Source organism: Chionomys nivalis, chromosome X (genome assembly GCF_950005125.1).
Source record: "Chionomys nivalis chromosome X, mChiNiv1.1, whole genome shotgun sequence".
Taxonomy (NCBI): Eukaryota; Metazoa; Chordata; class Mammalia; order Rodentia; family Cricetidae; genus Chionomys; species Chionomys nivalis.
This window is the reverse complement of record NC_080112.1, coordinates 15,359,651-15,382,772: the sequence shown is the minus strand read 5'-3', so window position 1 is coordinate 15,382,772 and position 23,122 is coordinate 15,359,651. Positions and strand designations below refer to the sequence as shown.

Below are 23,122 nucleotides of genomic sequence, written 5' to 3'. Positions count from 1 at the left end.
TTGTCTGAACTAAGTAAGTATAAAATAAGTAAACACAAGCATACTTTATGCAAATCAACAGAGATAGCAAGTTTCCTTTCTCTTACTGAAATTGTTTTATATGTTGGTTACACTCAGCTGATAGCCATTCACCAAATCCCACATCTGCTGCTCCTTTGTCTCAAAGAAAGCAGTGATCAGTAGGCAGGATTCCCATCCTACAGTTAAAAATTGGTCTTATTGCTGTCTCTTATTTATGTAATCTGGATATTATTTATAAATCACATTAAGGGTTGCCAGATAAAATAGAAGATGCCCAGTTAAATTTGAATTTTAAATGAACTATGGATCTTAATACTTGTCTGTCTTATTCAATGTTTAGAAAAATCATACTAATTATTATTTCATGGTGGTTTTTCTGAAATTCAAATTTACATGAGAAGCCTTGATTTTTGTTTGCTAAATCTGGAAATCTTATATGTGATGCTTTTGCATATGACCAGTTAGCAATATCTATGCTACCCTTCCAGATAAAAGGCACGTTTGGGTCAGGAATTAGGGAGTCAATTGAGAATAATCTGTTTCACCTTTGATTGCCAGATGATATAAACAAAAAGGCACATGGTGATGATTCTGGAAGAAAAAGCAAGATTTTCTTTCTCTTATTTTTAAAAGATTTACCTATTTTTAGTTTGTATGTATGAGTGTTTGTCTGCATGAATGAGTGTGCATCACCAGTGAAGCATGGGTGGAAGTCAAAAGAGGGTGTCAGAGTCCTTGGAACTGGAGTTACAGATGGTTATGAACCACTACTTGGGTACTGGGAACAAAGTCTGGGTCCAGTGCATGAGTAGTGAGGACTTTTAACTGCTTAGCCTTCTCTCCAGTCTCCAGAAAGCAGTCTTTTTGTCCCCAAAGGAGGGGATGAAAATAACTCTGGAAAGATTTATAGTAGAACATCAAGGTTGTGTTGCCTCTGCGGAGGCTGTTGTAACACATGCATGTCATTGTTAATGCGAGAAGTAGGCAATGCTTTTGTGTTTGCTGTTGACTGGTTAGGTTACTCTGTGCATGTGTCCATGTAGCAAAGGCATTTTATGCATCCTTTAAAATGAAGTGCTTAAAATACTACCCTGAGGAACATATAACTATCTGTGCATGAGGGTTTTATCAAAGCAAGAATTGGTGCTTGTTTTGGCAGCATGTATACTAAAACTGGAATGATACAGGAAAGATTAGCATGACCCCTGTGTAAATTCTTTATGCATTCCATATTTTTATAAAAGCAAGAATTGATGTAATACCATCAAAGAAGAAATACTGTAGACATGAATATTGATTATATGATCTTGTCTATTGTTATTTTTACATCTGGAGCAATTTACCTAACACAAGTTTCTTTATATCATGCACAAAAGAAGAGAAAGCATCTGCTGTAAAAGAAAATTCAGACATTGAACTTCACCTTCAAGACTGGATTTGTGCTCTCTTATTTGGACACTCTCAACTCCAGCTAGTCTTTTAAGCAAACAGACTTTTTCTGCTGTTTCTCTTCCTTCCTTATACTGTATATCAGCCTCCTCACATCAGGCTCCCCCTCATTTTTCTTCTTCATGTTTCTCTTTCCTCTCTTTCCCCTTTTATACTCTTCTTCCCCCCTTTGTCACACCTGTTCTTTTTTCCCATTTTCCTTCACCTTCATTTCCTTTCTTTCTGTTTTCTTTTTTCTCCCTCTATCTTATGTCTTATCCTGATGTCAATCTTGGAATCCTCCTGTATCAGCTTCCCTAATAAGTATTTTACCAATTATGTCACCACTAACTATTCTTTAAAAACTAACATTCGGGGCTAGAAGACAATGCAGAGACTCAAATCTAACATCCTGGGCTAAACTCCAAGATTCCATGTAACTTCAAAGAAAAGAAGTCACTTTATAGCTATCTTTTGGCCTTCACATGTATGCCCTGACACATGTGATTACTGATGCCTAGATATTATGCACATGTACACACACACACAATAGCAATACAATAGAATGAAAGAATTCTTTAAAATGACATTGGACAGACTGCACCAAGTTCAGTTATAAATAAGTTGAGTTATAAATGAGAGCAGAATTTTTCTTTTACTTGCTGTTTAAAAGCAGATCCCAATTACTAGATTGTGAGTCAGAAGCTTGATGCCTCACACCAATTGACTAACTATAATTTTAGCCAAGCCACGTGTAGTCTCTGTGACCTATTTAATGGATCATTACTTTGAAATACTTTAGAATGCATAAACTACTCCAGCTTCACATATATCTTACGCTAAGCTGGTGTGACCACTCCAATTATTAGTTCCCAAGTGAATATAGAAACACATTATTCTTTGAGGCTTTGTGGCAAAACTAAATGTAAAAGTATCTTTAGTGGGTCCCAGTCATAGCAGCAGAAAAGAGTATTTCCACATCACCACCTCAGATAACTGCTACGCTGTTTTAATTTCAAGTTGATGACTTGTCTATATTTTGGTAAAGAAAAAAAAACAAACAAACAAGTTTCTGAAAAATAATGAAAGAAATCATTTGAGGCACAGACACTGTGACACAAGTCATGTAACACAAAGCCATGAAATCACTAAGGTCATCATACAGCCTGTTATCCAGTGTGTAGTGGGCCCGAAATCTGTCCCGATGTACGGTAGTGCTCTTCCCACTTGGCCACATGCAGGCCTTGCTGAGAAACCCGCTCTCACTTGATTCCTAAAAGCCAAGGAAGCAAGTGTGGTCTTGACTGTGCGTGAAATTGCTATGTTTCCTACAGTTCAATCAAGCACATATTCTAAAACATCACCCGCCAATAATAAGAGCCCTGTAGCCCCAAACCTCTGAAACACTGAAGTTGGATCTCAAGACTCAGATGGTGAATATTAACCACATTTCATGAAGCTGGGGTAGAGAAGATTGTTAGGAGAGTTGGGCATTGCAGCCAAAATGAATTTTAACTGCACTTCTTTGAGAGCAGTTAACTTTTATGGTCTCAGTTCTTTGCTCTAAACACATTGGAAATGGCAAAGCAATTAAATCTGATTAAGCAATTTATTGGAAAATATATGTCACAGAGGGGTGATATCACAGCTTGAACACACATAGCACTTAGCAATGACCAAATACTTCACACAGCATGCTGAAACTACTCCATGCCTGCAATTGCACGTTGCTTTTGGCTTCTGTTTGGTTCCCTCAGCTTTACACAAGCATGTACACTAACAGATTGGGATTATCCAGGCTTTGCCTTACTCTTAAACACAGCTGGCATGCAAGCCCCTTATATCCCAGAGACATCAGTCTCCGTATCTTCTAGCATTTCATTTCCCCATGCCTCTGGTCCTGACTTTCCAGAGGAGAGAATCTAGTGGAAAGAAGTAGATAAGAGTGGTCCTACATGGTCCACACAGTAACTGAGAAAAGCAGAAACTTAACTAAGTTGGTCAAAATGTTGAAAAGACAGAATGGAGCATGCGATTTAATTTACACTACAAAGCCAAGTCAAGTCCTTCCTTTGTAGCGGCAGATGATGTTGGTAGGTGAGGATGGGCATGCTAATGAAGATGCAGAACTTGTACGGTATTGCTAATGGAGGAGCGCTTCTGACTCTTCTGTACACACTGCCTCATTTAATCTTCATGTGGCGCCCGCAGGATATGATTCCCATGTACAGATGAGGGAAGTGGGGCATAGAATGTCAGAGCTCTTTGCCCAAAGCCATGCAGCTGGCAAGTGACAAAATTCACAGTCAGACAAAACAGTTTGGTGTCAGACTCCTTGCCGCTAGCCATCCAAACAAACTCTTTATGCCTTCCTAAAGCTCCCACAAGCACCTCCACAAAATGTGGCGTACTCTAGAAACCCAACAGCATTGAGCAGAACAGAACACATGTTAAATGTCCACATTTTAAGTTGAAAGGCAAGAAAATGACTACTGAAATCCTGGATGTCAGGGACTCGTTCTTATTTGTCTCCTCGGTTACACAAGGAATCAGCAGAATTGGTCTTGTGGTGCTGGGGATCAAACGTGGACTGTGGACTTGCTAGCCAAGCACTCTGTGACTGAGCCACACTTCATCCCTTCACTTTTTGGCAGTCAGTCTCATTGTAGCTCCAGGTAGTCAGGAAGTTTCTGTGGAGCTCAGGTTCATTTGACATCATGGCCATGCCACTTTTACTCCCTGAGTGCTAGGGCTAGAAAGCAGTTATTGTATTTGGCTCTGGAGTCATAGTTTTAAGTTAAGTGAGATGAAATACACATTATTTCAATTTAAAATAAGAAATTTCATTTAATCTAACTTAATAGAAAATAGACAACTCCCACTAGCTCTGGAGCTGCCAATGTTCTTTATGATCTTTAAATGATTTATTAATTTTTAATAATTTAATCATTAGGGAAACTGAAAAATCCCACCTGATCTACTCATTACAGCTGACAAGACCCAAACAGGAAGGAACTAGGCAATCTTGAACATCTTCATTATTTTATTCTTTATTTTCCAATTAACAATGGGCAATGGATCAGATGTACTATGAAGGTGATATTTACCTTAACTAAATTGTCTTCTGAAGAGTATCCAACCTTTAATTTATTAATTCGACAGGTGACTATCAGGAATTCCTTCCAGATTGGGTCTTAATGCACAGAAAACATCCAGTTTCTACTAGTGTTTGATTTTGGTTGACTCCTGAGTGGCAATGACAGATCATTCCACAAGATGGCACTCCTAATTCTTTGCATTTGTTTCACCATCGTGATAAAAGCATCTATCTCTGCTCTTTATAATAGCTGCCGAAAAACTAGAACCGTAATTGCTACTCCTAAATTCACTTAACTGAGTGATCATATTGACATATATCGGCCACTTGAAAACATCTGGTTTTCTTTCAGGTTTCCAAGTGTTGTGGGGGATACAGGTATGTATTAGAGCATGGATACATGCTGTGCTGTCAGTGAGTTGGACTATTTCTTTTCTACTGTGAGCCACTATACTAGAAAAACACTCAAGCTTTAAGTTGCAAAAAGTAAAAATCTGCCCAGAACACTGCAGGCAAGCAGAGTTCCAGTAGCATGTATACTAGGTTGGTGCAGGGTAGGAGGTCTAGACATATCTATCACCTTATTCTTCCCAGGGACATTTGAACTGCATTTTGAGATCCTCATACCCATATAAGTTATACCCACCTTGCCTACCCACACTGGTTCTGTGTGCCTATGTCAACCTTTGCATTAAACCATGCATGTCAAACATAAAGGATCAAGCTGAATTTATCAAGCATCTTGAGGAAGAACGGAATAACCATGAAATTATAGGGACATTTACTGTATGCTACATACCGTGAAGTTTGCTAAGCAGTTTGGAAAGTTTATTTTCATTTAGCATTATGAAAGCAGCTAGCCAATACAAGTGGACCCTGTTCTTCTTTGAGTTTTTGTTTTGTCTTATTGTTTTCAGTTTAGATGATTTTGTTTGAGAAATAAAAAGACATTTGGAGGGGGTTAGGAGGTTGGAAGGGTCTGGGAGGAATTGGGAGAGGGAAAAGAATAAGATTAAAATATATTGTATGAAAAACACTTTTAAATACAAAATAAACTATAAGAAGACTCTTATGAGATATTTTATGTATATAACAGATACTTATTAATCATCTAGGCAATTCTCAAATATTAAATAATTTCAACTAATCACCATGAAGCTATTTTGAAGCTATATTACACAGAGAAGAGGATTTGTAAAAATTCTCCTTACTGGAAAATAATACAAGTAGGGTTCATCACACATATGGATATAAAACTCTAGGATCTAAAATCCAATACTCCAACTCCATTTAATAAACGCAAAATAAATTAGGGACAGAAGGCAAGCACGTTCCCTAAGTTTTTACTACTAAGTCTAGAAATGTTCCTGAGTTGACATCTTTTTTTCCTCCCTTCCTCATGCTTATATTCACTTCTCTGTTTTGAGCTGTTTTCTTTTGGCCACATTTAAAACCTTACTCATCTGTCTTTCCACTTTAAGCTTTGCATTTTGCATTTAAAACATAATTGAGATAGAGACAGGGGAATTTGGAGCTCAGAGACACTCAGCAATTGTACTTCCCACTAATAATTTGAAATAAATCACCAAGCATGTGGCTGGAGAAAGGGATGAGTGGTTTAAAAAAGACAATAATGAATAACAGTAAGCAGTGGGCAGAAACCACAAGAAATTCTGAAATAGTACATTTTATACTAAAAATTGTGCAAATAACAGAGAGCAAAATGATGGCAAAATGGGAGAAACCACTGCCACAATGGAGCTGGAGTAAAAGAGAACAGGAAAGACATATTCTGGGGATTATGAGTAAAGAATGGTCAACCAATATTACTAAATAGAGAATTTATACTTTATAGTTAATGGAAGAGTAAAGATCCTTCTAAATGAGCACTAACTACAGCATTATAGAAGACACTTGAAGAAATCCTACACAGATAAGGGAGAGTCACAAACATGAATAGTCAGGATAGAATATATGAAATAGATGACCAAATAAAAACTTGGAAAGAATCAAGCATGTTCGACTAATGAACTAGGAAGGTTAGAGATGAAAAAGGGGGAAGGAAGATAATGAACAATGCTTGAGACCGTCTGGCAAAAGTCTAAGATTCAGCAGCTTCTTCTTGTCAATAATCTGAAACGTAAACAGTCTCCAATGTCTAATTAAATGCTGCAGACTGGCAAGATGCGCTGAAAACAAGATCCAACCAGTTTTATTTTGTTGTTGTTTGAAAGAAACAAGGGTCACAAAGGAATCCATCCCAAATGTAAAAGAATATACCGAGTAATGGAAACTCAAGGTAAGCTGGTGTGGGGGCACTCGTCACTGATAAAGTATACTCCCACACAAAATTAGTGGAGATAAAGTAGATCACCTGAGGGGCTGGAGAGACCATCCAGAGATTAAGAGCAGGTACTTCTCTTCCAGAGGACCTGCATTATTCATTCAGTTCCCAGTGCCTAAATCAGGAGGCTCACAATCACTTGTAATTCCAGAGGTATCCAATAACTGGCCTCCATGAGTCTCTGAACACAAAATCACATATGCACTCACAGGAACACAACTCTATAGCCCAAAATAAAAGAAATCTTTTATTTTAAAAGGTCAGCATGTCTTAATAAAAGAAACCCAAAATATTATATAAGGATTGAGGCTGGAAAGATGGCTCCACTGGAAAGTGCTTAAACTTGAGTACTTGGGTTTGACTCTCAGAACCCAAATTAAAGCTGGGTGTGATGGCTGTGACTACCTGACCAACTAACCTAGTCTGCAATAATGAGTTCCAGCCTAGTGACAGAAGCCGTCACACACACACACACACACACACACACCAGACAGCACCTAAAGAATGACAGCTGAAATTGTCCTTTTACCAAACGGACATAATAGACTAATATTGACGATTGCATCCAACCCCTCCCTGCAGAATGTGTTTTCTTCTTAGCAGCCAAAGCAAATGTAAGCTCTACAAAAATAGACCACATTTTAGGCCATAAATTAAGTGCTACTGACTAGAAAAAAAAAACAAATAACTTTTTCTATATTATCAAATCATAATAGAATAAAGTTAGACATAAATAGCAAAAAATCCTACACAGACATATGGCGAATGGAAAATCTGCTTTTGAATGATCAGTACACCATTGAAGAAACCAGGAAGAAAATATAAACATCCCTAGAATCAAATGAAAATCAAAACACACCTTATTAAAAACATTGAGGTACAGCAATGACAAATGTAATATTATATTTCATAGCTGGGAGGATTTAGATTAAAAAATATCTGACAGAATGCAACTAAATAACTCACAGAGGTATTTCAGTGTCATAAAAACAAGAATAAGTCAAATCCTAAATCCACAGGAAAAAAGAAATAATCAGGCCAAAAACATTAAGAACCAATTAACAATAATCCTGGCTAGAATTAGGGAGAAAGGAACTCCCAAACTATACCGGTGGGAATATAAATTATTATAGCTTCTATAAAATAGACTAAAACTAGAATTACCATTAAATACAGTTATATCACTTTGGGGTATATCCGAATTTATCCATGTTAGTATACATTAATGATGCCCACATTCACTGATATAATACAATAGCTAAGGCACAGAATCAACTTAGCTGTCCGTCAATATATGAAGTATAATTAAAATGAGGTACACCCAACAAATCATTCTGCCATAATAAAGACTGAAATTATATCATGTGCAGGAAAACAGGAAGAACTGGGAATCATCATGATAAACTAAATGAGCCAGACTTAGAAAGTCAAATGATGCATGTGTCCTCTCAAATACAAAATCAAGTTAAAATAAAAATGCATGGAAATACAAATGTGGCTATTGCGGAGATAATAGGGACCAGAATAAGGAAGAAAGGGACAAGAAGGGGTAGGACAGTGAATAGAACTAATCCATATTGTGTAAATACATGAAAATGTCACAATGAAAACATTGTTTTTGTACAATTAATATATGCCAGGCCTCCATCACAGATAAGAAAGTACAGATACATCTCTATTTGCTCCTTTGCACAAGATACCATCATATACCATGGGAATAAGTCAAGCAACAACCTAAAGAGCTGCTCACTGCTATAATTATAAAGGAGTCGAGAAGAGGCATGGTATCTTATGACCTCTTGTTATCAACAAATAAGGAATGTAGGCTCAACAGTTCCTGATCCCTTCCTGAACAACTGACAGGCTAATTTGTTGCAGGATATGATAAACCCCTTGACAATATCAGGTGATCATGACACCAATAGCAAAGGAAAGGAAGATTGGTTACGAGTCTTGGTCACAATAAGCAGTCAAAGGATGCACTCTGTCCATCCTATCAGGACTCCGATCCCTTAGAAACTCCAAGTGCTCTCATAGCACTGACAAGGACCATCCACTCTAAAATGCAGATCTACAATGTTCATCTCCATAGTTCTTTATGTACTCCTTATTTAAGAGACATCAGAAACCCAGGATAAACCAAACAAGAAGATCCTACCCTCTGCCTAACAAAGATTTGTTCCCACAAAGGGGACAAAGAGACCTGAGGTTGCATTCTTCTTCTTGCCAGGTAATGATAGAGTGAGTGGGAAGAAATGACAAGAAGGACCTCTCCAAGAAAGTTCTTGCTTCCTATTGTCTTCACAAGTTTCTCCTTCTCCCACAGATACTACTAGGAGAGCCTGAAATATCTCATGTTCCAGGCTGATAAAAACAGCTCTAATTCAAAAACTAAGTTTTGATTTTTCAGGTGTTATTTAGGCAGCCATTGGGAACGATTCATGGAGTCCCAGCCATAGACAAAGAACTCAAAGCAACTAATGAGTGAAGAGAAAGGGATAACTAGCCTAGATTAGGGATAAGCCCCTGATTCATTATTCAATACAAAGTAATCAGCCCTACAATCTTATATATACAAACAGCAAAAATGGACTCAGCAGACTGTTTGCGTATATTTGTGCATCTCAATACAGATGTGGAACAAAAAGAATCAAATACAAGATGGTCATTCCATTGAGAAGGAGATGGGAGAGCATGGGAGGGGCTGGAGGGAGGCAAGAAAATGGGGGGATATGGTTATGTTTAGTATATTTTAAAAGATGGAAGCAAGGAAGGGCAAATAAAGTGTTATTAACATTGCAATCCACTAACTAGGGCATGGCCATCACACTAAATCTTTGTGTAGTAAATGCCTACACAAGAAAGAACATAATTAGAACCATACCCTCTGAACACGTTAACAAAAATATAAAGAGCATTTTTTTCAAAATGCTCAGGTTCATATAAAGAACTAGAAAAATTTTTAAGATGAGGTAATGAGTATTTAGGTCAAGTTGAAACTGAGTTAATTGAGCGTTATCTATAAGATTTTTAAAGCACCCATTATGAAAACAGTTAACAGCATTTATTTATCCTTTTGACACAATGAAAATAAAGCAAATTTTCAGGGAAGAATTAGAAACTAAAAGACAGAACCCAAAGGGAAATATAGAAATGCAAAATGCAATATTGTAAATAGAATTTTAATAGTACACAGGAGATTACATTGGATAGCAGCAATAATCATGAGAAAAGAATAATAAAATGTAAAAACCTGAACAGAAACTAGGAAAATGAGTAAGAACAATGTAAGCCCCGACTTGCACATCATAAGAGTCCTAAGAAGATAAAGAAAACGGAGCCTAAAGAATGTGAATGGAAATAACTGCACACTCTTCAAATTTGATTAAAATTATATACCTCCTCGGGGTTCTGGAAGCTAACTCTGAATGGGAAAAGCCCAAAGAAATCACTGGTGACACATACAATAATTAAAATTCTGGAAAAAAAAAACAAGTACTAAATTTTACAAGGAGCTAGAGAGATACCACACATTACTCATAAAGGAGCATCAATTTGAATGACAGTAGATTACTCATCCGAAACCATGGAGACGAGAAGGAAGCAAAAAAATATTTCCCAAATACAGAATTTAAAAGGTGCTCTTTTGTTTGTTTCTTGTGAAAGACCGTATGCGGAGAATGACTACAGACTTGAAAAAAACCTTTGCAAACCAGGCATCTGTCATTTTTTCCCCCAGGAATTTAAACCCTTTAGAGAAGCTGATTTAATAGTGGGTTTCCATATAAAATAGAAAGAGTTAGACCATTGCTCTTGGTTATACTAGAGAACCGGGCAGTTAGAACACTGCAGGTGATTGACATTGCTCTTGCTTATACTACAGAACTGGGCAGTTAGAACATTGCAGGTGATTGCCATTGCTCCTGGTTATACTAGAAAACTGGGCAGTTAGGCCTGATTGCTGAGCACAACACATACTAGAGTCTAGAGCATGGAGAGATCAGGCTGGTGTTCAACTACACTTGACCCCTACTGGTTAGCTTGCATAGTGCTGGCATGTGGTGCCTTGTGAGAGAAGCTTCTTCTTGCAGTTGACAGTAATTAACACAGCGAACTACAATGGGCTACATTGCAAGCAGTAAGACACTGCAGAATACTCAGCCTTAAATCGGACATCTTTAGCAACCCCTTCAGTTCTTCTTAAGCTCGGGGATCTTTGTCAAAGAAGTGATGGAAAGATTGTAAGAGCCAGAAACTATAGGTGAATTCAAGGAAACAGTGTTTTCCAGATGCAATGGGGCTGCACACATGAGCTCACAGGGATTGTGACAACATGCAGAGGCTCAAGCCAGACAAAATCTCAGCATGGAGAAGGGGGAGCTGGGCACATATTCACACCCATAGCTGAGGATCTAAGGCCATTAGCTGCTGGAAGGAGGGGAAGTTTTCTTCACTGGTGTGACCCCTGGTGGGTTGACCACATTTCAGGGCAAGTTCTACATACATGGGTATTTGAGGAATTCAAACTGCACTGGGTGGATTTAAAAAACAGAAAAGGATGTCGTGATTTTGGATGGGTATAGATGTGGGAGGGGATCTGAGAGGAGTTGGGGAGGGTGGATATGACCAAAATACCTTGTACAGAAATTTCGAGGAATTGACAAAGAACATTTAAAAAGAGAACAAAAGCAAATAACTGGTAGAGAATTGTTAAAGCTCAAATACAAAAAATCACATTGTCCAGTTCAAAAATACACAAAAATATTATGTCTAAGAGGCTATATGAATGGCAAATAAAAATTTGAAAAAAGTTACATTAGCTATCATGGGAAAAATAATAATCATAAAAAAGAATCACAATAGCCGGGCTGTGGTGGCGCACGCCTTTAATCCCAGCACTTGGGAGGCAGAGGCAGGCGGATCTCTGTGAGTTCGAGACCAGCCTGGTCTACAAGAGCTAGTTCCAGGACAGGCTCCAAAACCACAGAGAAACCCTGTCTCGAAAAAACCAAAAAAAAAAAAAAAAATCACAATAAGATAGCACTACAAACCTATCAGGACAGCTAACACATGTAATAACCAAGGGTGGCAGGCATAGTTATAACAGGGCATCAGAGTAGAGCCTCAAGCATAGAAGTTGTGCTACGCTTTATCAATGGGGTAAAACAGGGAAACCCCACCGAAATGAACACATACTCACAGACAAGTGCAGATGAGGCTGCAAAACTCCAGGTAGAATTGCTCTTTTCTGTGTCAATATCCAAACTGTGTCATATAGTTGTGGGATGTTACAACTGAGAAAATCTAGGGATGCTGTGCAGTGGGTCTCTGGGTACTCTTTCAGATAATTATTTTAATATCAACTGCAATTTAGAAACATCCTTGTCACTCAACTAAAATAAAGTAAAAGCCCTCCACATGGAGCCTCGTGTTCCTATGTAGCTACCCCCATCGCCTTTTAAAAACTCCCAATGCAGCCAAACCACTTAGAAAGTCTTCTAACTTTCCCATCTCGATTTTTTCATGATGTAATCATTTCTCCAACTTGCAAACATCAGCAGTGAGCTTCTGTACTCCATCCAATATTGCATTTACTACCATTATTTTACTTAGGGCAACCTCTCTTCTCTATGTCACTCGACATTCTTTAATTCCATGCTTGGGCCTTTATTGCTCTACTTGTCTACTTTTCCCCCCTTCCTACCACAATATAATTTTAGCTATTGTCCCATGTCATCTGACCATATCTAACCGTCCAGAACTTAGGCTCGATAGTGCTGGATATTCATTTTCTTCCAAACAAGCTTAACTTATCAGCTTCTTCAACCCTCCATTATATTGGCAGGATCCATTTTGACGTCATGGCTAGAGATATTAAAGTTATTAGTGAATATTAATTTTAACCATAATAGCTTTGCTATTATGATACTTTGTACTTTTATTTTTATCCTTTAATATATACATAGTACTGTTTATTGCTCTTAATTAATCCATCCATTTTTATCTCTTGTTTTTCTTTGTGTTTATCATTCTCCTCTCATATTATCCCCCTTATTTCATGTCATAAATCATAAATACATGAACACACACATATATATTTAAATCTAGATCCATGTGTGAGTAAACGTTATTCTCATTCTGAGTCTGACTTTTTTTTTTTTTTTTTGCTTAACTCAGTTACATTATTTTTACTGGAAATAGAGTAAATTTACTATTCTTTATGGCTAAATAAAACCCCACTGTATATCATATTTTTTATGCATTCACCTGTAGATGGGCATCTAGTCTGCTCCCATATCTTGACTATTGTAAGTAGTGCTTCAATAAATATGTAAGCACAAATATCTCTGTGGTATGATGAAGCACACTCCTTCAGGTATATATCCACAAGTGGCAGAGCTGGAAAATACTATGGTTCCCAGCCTTTTTAAAAAAGGAGCTTTCGCCGGGCAGTGGTGGTGCACACCTTTAATCCCAATAGTAGGTGAAAGCAAGCAGATCCCTGTGAGTTTGAGGTCAGCTTGGTCTACAAAGTGAATTCCAGGACAACCAGGGCTGTTACACAGAGAAGCTCTGTCTTAAACAAACAAACAAACAAACAAACAAACACAAAAAGGGACTTCCATACTGATTTGCATATTGTGTGCATCAGTTGGTACCCAACATACTCACCACTACTTCTTTCTTTAATGATAACAATAAACTTGAAGTGATACTCCTATTATCTCTGGGCTTCCTACTACTATTACTTTATTATCCACCGTGACACTAAATTTTTTGCATATTTACAAACCTAAAAACCCACCCAACAATCAGCCATTCACTTGCAGATGTTGTCTTTGCTTTAATGGATCAAGTACCAACACTGGTAAAATGTCTCTGAATCTGTTTTTACCCATTCCTTTCCTCCATATGCATTGCATCGCATCCAGCTTTCTTAAGTATCCTTTTGTTCTTGGATCTTATATAATTTTCTTCTCTGTAGAATCATCCTCACCCACGAATAGAAATGGGCAGTGTATAAACAATCTTGTGCCACCTCTGTTTTCCAGCTGCTACCCCTGCTTAGCATCCTCTTATATGCCAACATCTCTTATTAGTCAGTAGCCACTATTTTCCATCTCCCTGTTTCTAAATTGAACTCACTCTGGTTTAGTTTCTGTCTCTATGCTCTAGGGATGCAAACACTGTCAAAATCATTAACAATCCTCATACAGTCAAATAACTACATACTTATTTCTCTAGACTTCATTTCCTTGAGTTCACAGTAGAACATACAATGAAAAATTAGCCCATCGTTGATAAGATACACTCTTCCCTCAGTTTCTGAAAAAGTTTACACATTTACATCTATTTCTATCTTCTTGACTTTTTTGTTTCAGTGTTTTCCAGGACCTCTTTCTTCATCTTATATAACCTCATTCAAGCCAATAGTTTCCAAATTCTATGTTTGTTTTTTCTTAAGTTCAAACATCCATTTACAGGTTCTGTTGACTACCTGACAGCTCCACATAGATAGCTAATTGACAACTCAAATGCTATATGAAAAGAACAAAATCCATAAATTCCTCACCATTTCTCACTCGTTCTTATAAAAATAAAGCCTTATTTGTAGAGAATGAAAAGGCCACTGAATTTGTGGGTACACAATTCCAGAACTCAGAATATATGGCAAGAGGATGTTGTCAAGTTTGAGGTTAGCTTGGTCTACAAAGAAAGTTTTAGACTAGCATGGAATGTGTAATAATATATTCTATTTCAAAAAGTAAAGAATAAAGGTGGCACAGTTGCGCTCTCCAAGAGTTACTCAGCCCGATACTTCCAGGACTTTCCTTCAGAGTTTAATTTCCAGACTTCTCTAATCTACAGTACCTGCTTCAGCGGTGATTGAAAAAAAATGTGCCTCTAAGACTTTGGTAAGATTCTGCTACCAATCCCTACTGTTGACCTCTTGATGTCTTACACCTACCCAAAGCCAAACGTCACTGACCACCAAGGCCAGGGAACAGCACTGACCAAACAGAACACATCTGAAATCTTTCAAGGATTTAGTCCAGCTAAATCCAGCTAAATCTGTCTCTTAGGAACTGTGTGAAATAATGCAAGCCATATAACTCCTCTGTTAAAATGGCCAAAATAGTCTCTATCAACACTAACGTTCTACAATCTACTTCTAGTTTTTAACAGTAAAACATGAGTTCTACAGGCACTACATCGAAGTCACAAAATACGATAGTTAATTTTCTTTTCTTCCCTTGTAAAGCCTGTCTAGTTAGCCAATGCTTTCATCTGTCTCTTGAGAAGCAGAGAAATCTTAAGCTTCCAAATGAAATTGTCAATATCGGCCCACTTAATAGTTTACACTTGCAACCATTTTAGATAATTTGTCTACCATGGTTGTTGCTGCCTGGCTTTTCAAAGGAGAAGATTTCTCCTCGTTATTTACACTGTAAAAATGTTTGAAAAGAAATAAATGAGGAATGATTAATTTGTATTAGAATTATCCCTTAATCAGTCAGATGGGGCTGTGAAACTTTCATGGAGGCACTGGCCTTTGTGGCCCAGATCTTATTGCACAGAGAAAGGATGCAGATTCACAAAAGAGACACAGAGCATCTTAGTCTGTTAGGGATTCTAATACAGCTTAGCATAGGTTGGCTGGATAAAACAATAGACATTTATTTTTCATAGTCTAGATAATAGAAGTTCAAGACCAGGGTGTCTACATGCTCAAGTTTTTTCAGGTTGCAGAAGGCCAACTTTATTTATATATTTTCACAGGGAAGAAAGAGAACTACTTGAGAGGCTGCCCATGGACCTTTTCCAATATCTCTTTTTCCTTGGGAGCAAACCCTCAGGGTCACCCCTAACACTGCAACAGAACCCTAGCGGCAGTCTCCCGAAGCATGCCTTCTGTGGATCTCACAGATCAATTCTCACTGACCTCTCCTTCCTCCAATGCCAGCAACAAATCCCCCATGAATACATCTGCCAAGCAGGCAAGTAAAACAGGAAACACACTCTCAACCCACTCTGAAAATCCAGAGAGGAAACAGAAACCAAGGGACAAAACATCCAACCAACAAAGACAAACTCAGAAATCAGAACCTAGACCTATAATCACCACAAACCCAGATGCCTAGACACCAGCATAAGAATACAATCAGTAACGTCCAGGGAAATATGACTCCACCAGAGCACATCTATCTTCCCACAGCAGATTATGAATATTACAATATAGCTGAAGCACAGGAAAAAGACCTTAAAAGCAACTATATAAAGATGATAGAGGTCCTTAAGGAGGAAATGAATAAATCCCTTAAAGAAATCAAGGAAAACACAAACAGTTGGAGAAAATGAATACATCTTTTAAAGAAATTCAAGAAAAACAAATAGTTGAAGAAAAAGAATAACATTGTTCAAGACCTGAAAATGGAAACAGAAGCAATAAAGAAATCACAAACTGAGGACATCTGGGAAATAAAAAATTTTGGAATGTGAATAGGAATAACAGAGGCAAGTTTCACTAACAGAATATAAGAGATGGAAAACAGAATCTCAGAAACTGAAGATATGGTAGAAGAAATAGATACATCAGCCAAAGAAATGTTAAATCTAAAAAATATCCTGACACAAAACATCCAAAAAATTTGAAAAGACGAAACTACGAATGAACACTATGAAATGACCAAACCTAAGACTAATAGCAATACAGGGAAAAGAAGAATCCCTACTCAAAGGGCAAGAAAACATTTTCAATAAAATCATAGAATAAAATTTTCCTAACATAAAGAAGGAGGTGCCTTTACAGTTACAAGAAACATACAGAACATCAAATAAATTAGACAAGAAAAAGAAGTTCCCTCACCACTTACTAATCAAAACACTAACCATACAGAACAAAAAAAGAATATTTAAAAACTTCAAAGGAAAAAGACTAACATATAAAGGCAGACCTAAAAGAATTACCCATGACTTCTCAATTGAGACTCTAAAAGCCAACGTGTTGTAGAATATTATTTTAATAAGTGTTATATTTTTTTAAATCTGTGGAACATTTGTTTAATGATGCAAAGATGTGTTGCATTCTTTTAGGTTGCATTTATTTAACTCTGTGAAACTGTGTTATTTTGCCTGTCTAAAACACCCGATTGGTCTAATAAAGAGCTGAATGGTCAATAGCAGGGCAGGAGAAAGGATAGGCAGGACTGGCAGGAAGAGAGAATACATAGGAGGAGAGATCTGGGAGGGTAAATTAGAGGAGCAAGGAAACAGGGACCCACATCATTAAATTTGCAGGCAGGTAAATGCAACTATAAAGAAGTTATCTTGAGTGAGGTAACCAAGACCCACAAAGACAAACAGGGTATGTAGTCAATTGTGAGTGGATATTAGCTGTTAAGTTACAATCTACAGACCCAGAAAGGCTAGGTAAAGAGGAGGACTTACATGGGATTCATGGATCTTCCTGGAAGGGGGAAATAGAATAGATTTTATGGGTGTTTTGGGGAAAGGTGCGGATGAGAGTGGAAGGAATCAGGTATCAGGGGAAGGAAGGATGGAGAGAATGAGAGGAGAGATTGGTGGAATTTGGGACCATTCATATGGGGATTTGATGTATAAACCTAGTGCAGTGGCAAGTTTCTGGAATTTATGAGAGTGACCCTAGTGAGGACTCCTAGTAATGGAGGATATGGAGTCTGTGCTGGTCAGGTCATCTTTTGTAGCCAGGTAATCTGGTGGTGGGATTGAGTTGCATTCAGTTGAGTTTTCAGCCAACGGTCTCCTGGGGAGATCCATAAACCACTCAGGCTTATTTTAGGGCAGAGGTCCATTCTATGAAACCTGACAGTAGGAATCCACTGAGGATGGGGAGAACATCCAGATATCTCATGGAACTTAGAGAGGTTGAACCAGTGCCTGCATAGTGCGTTCACCCCAGCATTCTATTCTCTCTGGTCCAGGAAGGCACTCTGCAGGCTATGGAAAGAGAAAACTGGGACACCAGTCCAGCCACAGAACTCCTAATCTACAATGTTTCCTACCTGCAAGATGTGCTGAGGTAATGGTGCCAGAGAACCTGTGGGAGTGGCCAACCCATGTCTGGTTTAACTTGAAGTACCTGCCATGGGAGAGAGCCCATGGCCTACACTGCCTGGATGTTCAGGAACAGGACACTAGATAGCTCAGAGACCTAGGGTAGAACAAAACACAACTGGCAAAAAAAAAGAGTCAATGAAATAATTCCTTGAATTGTTTGATTAGTGACTAACTGAAGAAGAGGCTTCACAACCCTAAGGCCAGAATGCTCTGTTGTTTCACAATGTTATCTATTGCCTTAGAGCTGTTACCCAGATAGGTCTAGAACTTAATTACAAAACATTTTTATCCTCAGGTTTTATTTTTGATGTTTGTCTATTTTATGACTTTGTTCTCTGACATTAGTAAAATCTACACTTATATATAACCCCATGGTTATTTCTCATTCTTTAAAATGTAACCAAGGGACTGGCAAGATGGCTCAGTGAGTAAAAGGAGCTGTGGGCTATTATTATAACATTATCAGTTTTTCCTATGAAAGCAGACTCTTCTCCAACTCTTTATCGTGAGACTATGGGCTGCGACTGATGTATTGAAAGTACAGCTATTCTTCAGAATTTGCAGGGTTTTAGTTCCAAGGCGACTCATAACTGTGAGACTTTTTAGTTCAAATATCATGGATAAGTTGTGGTGTCTGTACATAATCTAAAAACATTTACTCACCTACTTTAAGTCCTTTCTAGAGTACTTATAATTTTTAATAAATGGTGAAAGCTATACAAGCAAAAAACAGTCTCTATGTTTAACATAGATGTATAAATGGTCAAAATGTTTCATATATATGTAGGGAAAGACGTTCCTAAGCATTTGGTCAGAAATATGAAAATAAAAGGCTCATTTGTTAGCCATCTAATATCGCTCGTTGTCTCCAAGACATATTTAAGACTTGTGAATTTTGTTAGAGAAGGCATTAGGTTTGACATGTGGTCGTGATGTTGAAATGTTTACCATGTTTAAAATGTTGGTTTTTTAAAATTTAACTCAGCACCAGCTTCTTCATATCTCAAAATTCCTACATATTATACAATCTTTCCCCAAACTGCAGATGACTTAACGTTTATCCCATAGAAACAATTTGAAAGGTTTGTTAAGTGGGCATTATTTGAATAGTGTTATATGTGGCGTTATCGCACCAGTGCTGCTAGTTTCTCAGAATAATATTCTTTCACCTTTAGAGGCCAAAATTAGTTATAGGAGAACTAAGGTACATTTCTGCATTGTTCTATCATACATAAAAGTATATTTACCTCAGGTTAAACACTCCATAAATTGTGTCTAGCAGCAATAAATTTAATAAGTACTATATTACTACCAAGTATATACATACATATATATTACTATAAAATTTTAACATGTTTATGAGTTACAGTGTTACAAGCTGTTGTGTATATTCCTCTGCTCACAAAACAGGATTTGAGTTTTTCTTGCCTTGTTACAAATTATCCTGGTTAGCATGTGACAAAACCAGACACTAAACCCATGTCTTTTGGAGGTCTTTCTCCCCATATCCAAAAATCTTCCAATAAAACTGGATTCTCCCTCATTTCAACATGAGATTCAGGTAACTTGCCTATGGTCAAATCGCCAGTACATACAGAAGTAACATTTAACCCAGTTCTGTCACATTCCTGAATCTCTACTCTGCTTAGTACTACACTGCTTCAGTGAGCAAATGGATCCAGGATGGTTTGAGGCTAATTCCATCAAGTAGTAGGAGAGCCTGGGGGCTAAGGAGCATTCTAGAAGAGGGGTGCCATTTTAAAAAGAGAGGAACCGTGATCCTATCTTCGTATTCCTATTGTCCCAATTTGTCCCTGAACAACCAGATTTCCTGTCAGTCAGAGTAAAGTTGCAGAATGTTGAGCTCCCTGTAATGTGTAGAATGTAGAGCTCCACAAGTATATATTCCCAGCACAGTCCACAGAACCTTTGAGTATTCTGATGCTTGAAAAATCAGGCTTTGTAGATAATACTAAGGCTTTTAAAATGAGATTATCATAGGTTATCTGAGTGTTATTAAATTTACTGGTAAATGGCCTTTACAAAGAAAGACAGAGAAACTTTTAAGACAGGATGGAAGAGAATGAAGATAAAATGATTTGAAGACAGAAAGAGAGACTAGTGTATCATATCTAATAGCCAAGGAGCATCTAGAATCTTTTAGCCCTAGAAAAAACAAGGTTTCACCTCTGGATGCTGCAGGCAGAGTTTGGACTTGTAGCTCTCAAAGGGAAAGGAAAATAAAATGGTGTTGTCCTAAACTATCAAGTATGTGGGAATTTCTTGGAGTAACCACAGATAATTAACGTAGGCTCCGAGCCTGACTTGAGGTACTTCCATTTCTACTCATACAAGAGGACAGTTCAATCTATGTCCCAATTTAAGTATTTAATTCCGTTTAATCCCTATGTGGGAAACTGTTTATTTCACATACAGAACAAAGGTTCACCTTCATACATTAAAAGTCAATTTAGTGGTGACAGTCAGGACTCCTTAATGGCTTTTGACTTCAGCAACCTCCAGGTATAACAAGCATTGCAGGAAGTTTTTGATGCATACAAAAGCTAGGATATTATCAAGGAGGAATCAATACCTCATAAAATATATTAGTCTCAAACCATGAACACTTCACTTAGATTTTAGACAGAGCGACTTACCGTAAACTTCACTTAAAGTTTCATGACATGTTGAAATAAGCCACCGGCTTTGGCTTGAAAACCGGGATTAGAATTCTGGCCCTGTGTAAGATTACATTTTATGGAGCTGACACGGCAAGAAATGTCCTTTTATGTAAAATAGGATAAATATAGTAATTATTGCCTTACTCTGATAATATGAGATATTTCACATAAATATGCAATTGACACCAGTACTCACTAAATTATAGTTGTAGTCTAACCATCATGAAACCTCAGATGAGGACTGTATGATTTTCTTCTTCTGAGTTCACCTAGTAATGAGGGACAGAGGCCCAATTCTCAAACCTAATGTTGCAACCTATGTGAAAGATGACTTTGCATTCTGCAGGTTTCAAAACAGAGAGGTGGTGAAGTATAGTATGTTATGGATTTTTGAAAAGAGATGATGGCTTCTCTCTTTATTGGTAACTGGTTCTAAGGTCTTGAGTAAATTAACTTGGCTGTTTTTTAATGATTGCAACCAATCATTTTTTGAAATTAAAATAAAATTTGGTCACATGTGGGAAACTAATGGTTATAAAAGATAGATTTTTTTAAGAGTGTAGCTATGGCTCACCAGTAAAGAACACTGAATGCTCTTCCAGAGGAGCTGGGTTCAATTTCTGTCACCCAGATGGTGGTCCAAAGCCATCTGTAACTCCAACTCCAGGGATGTACAATGTCTTCTGGCCTCTGAGGGCATTGTACTCATGTGATACACAGACATATATGCAAGCAAAACACACATACATACACATAAAACTAAATACATGATGTACGACTTCCCTCTGTATGCTGTGATTACCATTGGTTAATAAAGAAACTGTCTTGGACCTGCGCAGGGAAAAGGGCAGAGGCAGAGAGAAGCCATGTATCCCTGCTGGAGACAGATGCTTGAACCTTGCTGGTAGACTAGGAACCTTCTGATAAAATATAAAATAATAGAGATGGGTTAGTTCTAGATTTAAGAGCTAGCTAGCAATGCACTTACGTAATTGGCCAAGCAATGTTTTAAATAATATAGTTTTGTGTGATTATTTTGGGGCTAAGCAGCTGGGAACCAACAAGTGGCTCTTTCCTCCAACAAATATAAAAAGATCAACAGAGTCAAGTGTGGTAGCACACACCCACAGTCTTAACTACTCAAAAGGTTAAAGTATATCACTAGTACCTAGGAGTTTAAGAGTATCCTTTACAACATAGCAAGCTCCTGTCTCGCAATAAGATGAAGCCTACAAAAGTACATAATTTGCAAGGACAGCTAATGGGCTGAGCTCTGGTATGCTACTGGATGATGGTATGTACTTGAGCTAGGGTGATTGAACGATTCAGGGGACATAGCATTAGGAAGGACTGCTTTCTATGAAGTCACACTTGACTTGCATTTTGACATCAAATGACTCAATTCATTTTCATCTGTTATGCTGGGTTCACAGCTCTTACCTGTAGTCTAAATTGTCAGATCCAGTTAAGGGTGTTACAGGGAAGATCTGTCAACATGACAAGTGGTCTTTTTAATTTTATTGTTCCTTGTCCCTGCGTGTTGGGAATCTGACAACCGAGAAAACTCGTGTAACTTCTTATTTAATCACTGGCAACCTCAGAGGAGAAGAAATTGACCTCATGTCCCAAAGGCAATATTTTTATTTTAAATATCCTCTCAGAAAAGAGGAGGTCAGGATGGAGTAAGAGTCTATGTGCTTTTAGCAGTCTCCTTTACTCTCCTCATGTCCTTGGTTAACTGTTCTAAATGGAAGTTTAGGAGAAGGAAGGGAGTATGCGGGGAAAGGGAGGGGAGGAAAGGAAAAGAAGGAAAAACAAAGAGGGAAAGCAACTGAGCAAGAAGACAGTCCTAAATACGGAAAACGAGGAATAGTGCAGTGTGTGTTTGTCCTTAACTGGAGAGGTATTTTGACATTCTGTACTATGCCTGATATCACAGAGCTTGTCCCTGGAAGTACACAAGAAGTCAAATGCAGACAATATGAAGGAGTTTTTCTGCATTCTATTGGGAGTTCTCCTTACAACTATGAACAGAGTATGTGAAGGGTCAAGTTATTCTCTCAAGAAGCTAAACTGTGGGTGAAATAGAGCCAAATTAATTAACTCCTACGTAGGTTTCAGTTATTTATAAACCTGAGAAATAAGCACAGACTGGATTTTCAAATGCCTGAGCTAAAACACTTAACTCTTTAACAACCTGCTCAAATAGTTTAAGGCTCATTTCTGAACTGAAGAAATTTGGGGTTAGCCACACAATTGAGCTTGTCACATGTATTGTTCATGTGATGTATAGTTCATGGAACCAAAACAAATACCCAAACTTCAGAGGGCTATTTGCTTCATGTTTGGTGGGGTCCATTCTGTGCCATACAGCTCGATTTTGGATGGTCATACTGTATTATCATCATTGAATATTGATAGTTGAGACAGGACCTTTTGAATTTCCACGCC

General features: G+C 37.7%; 1 protein-coding gene and 1 pseudogene across 3 annotated transcripts in view; one reads left to right on the top strand and one right to left on the bottom strand.

Moving 5' to 3' along the window:
* The window catches only part of Fgf13 (fibroblast growth factor 13), a 534,707-nt gene that overhangs the window by 149,475 nt on the left and 362,110 nt on the right, over positions 1-23,122 (bottom strand). The window lies entirely within an intron of this gene.
* On the top strand, positions 1,165-1,258 carry LOC130868703 (U6 spliceosomal RNA; annotated as a pseudogene).